At 36.7% G+C, this 1,369-nt stretch overlaps 1 long non-coding RNA gene across 1 annotated transcript; it reads right to left on the minus strand.

The window, feature by feature from the left end:
- Positions 1 to 91: 91 nt before the first annotated feature.
- LOC112451817 lies at positions 92 to 1,335 on the minus strand. Its single transcript, XR_003040421.1, has 3 exons — positions 877 to 1,335; positions 345 to 503; positions 92 to 284 (listed from the first exon to the last, which is right to left on the minus strand). It is a non-coding gene; the product is annotated as an uncharacterized LOC112451817 (long non-coding RNA).
- Positions 1,336 to 1,369: the final 34 nt, after the last annotated feature.

A 1,369-nucleotide genomic window follows, 5' to 3' on the forward strand; every position in this document is an offset into this window, starting at 1 on the left:
GGTAGTACACACACACACACACACACACACACACACACACACACACAATAGATTTATATATTTATAAATAGGAATTACTACTTACGCTAATTTTATCTTTTTACTTGCTATTATATCTGTTTCATCTCTAGTTTTTCTTCGTCTTTGTTCCACGTTTAACATTAAAGTAGGTATAGAATTCTTTTTCAACCTACACATCTGTTTCTTTGGTATATTTGTTGAACGTGGCTTTGTCCACTTCATTTCAAAACAATCCTCTTCAAAATGAAGATTGCATATTCTTGCTAAAATATTAACAGGTTAAAAACAAGTAATATTATACACATACGCACACATATACTTACCAGAATCAATTTTTATTTCTTTTTCATTTCTTCTACAGCCTTCAAGCCATTGCTGGCGTATAGTTAATTCTTTTGGGAAACGAAACAATTTTATATTTCTTGTGTACGTACAGTCTGTGCGACTTTTGCAATTGTGCACACAACACGCTGGCATGGTTTCTATATGTAGGAGAAAAAAATCATATATATTACATATAATAAGTGCTTTTCATTTACATCAAAACTCAGATAAATCTCACTTGTGACGTCATAACTCAGTTAAATGCACGTTCCTTTTGATGCTGGCAAGTTAGATTCAACTGAGTTTTTGTGACGCTACAGCACACAATCGAAACCGTGTGCTTTAATAAGTCTAACAGACTCAAATTAAAAGTGAGGTTATTAACCTGTATTGTTATGAGATAGTTTTATCACCAAATAAGCAGGTATGACGTCATTCATTCCGAGTAAGGATACTCACATAACTGAGTGAATCACTTCACTTAAGTGTAAATGGAAAGCACCATGCTATATATTGCATAATATATACTACCTTGATAACACAATCTGACAGCAATCTGATAGCAATCTGACAGCAATCTGACAGCAATCTTTTAGTATTTGGATTTAAATATGGTTGATCGAGATCCGTACTACTGCGCATCCATGGATCCAAATGAATACTTGTCTCATTACGTTATTGTTTAGCTCACCACTAATTCCACGTATTTTTTACATTAATCTTTCACAAATCTTAATTAGAAATCCATTTTAATTATATGTACTTGTTTGCGTATTCAAATTTTGCGGGTGCATTGGACCCAAACGCGATTGATCGAAGCGCGTACTACTGCGCATCCACGGGAATGATTCACTTGTCTTATTACACCATGGTGCGAGCCGCCATCCCGGAACATCCAGCCCTGCGAGCCGAGCGACGAACTGCCCGGACGAAGAGAATTTGTAAGGCCACTGCTCAGCCTCCCCGAAGTAAGATCGTGTGGGAATTTCCCTGGATGTCTGATTCCAGGACGGATCCACAGTCC

Source organism: Temnothorax curvispinosus, unplaced genomic scaffold (genome assembly GCF_003070985.1).
Source record: "Temnothorax curvispinosus isolate PA1 unplaced genomic scaffold, ASM307098v1 QBEX01002614.1, whole genome shotgun sequence".
In the NCBI taxonomy this organism is placed as follows: Eukaryota; Metazoa; Arthropoda; class Insecta; order Hymenoptera; family Formicidae; genus Temnothorax; species Temnothorax curvispinosus.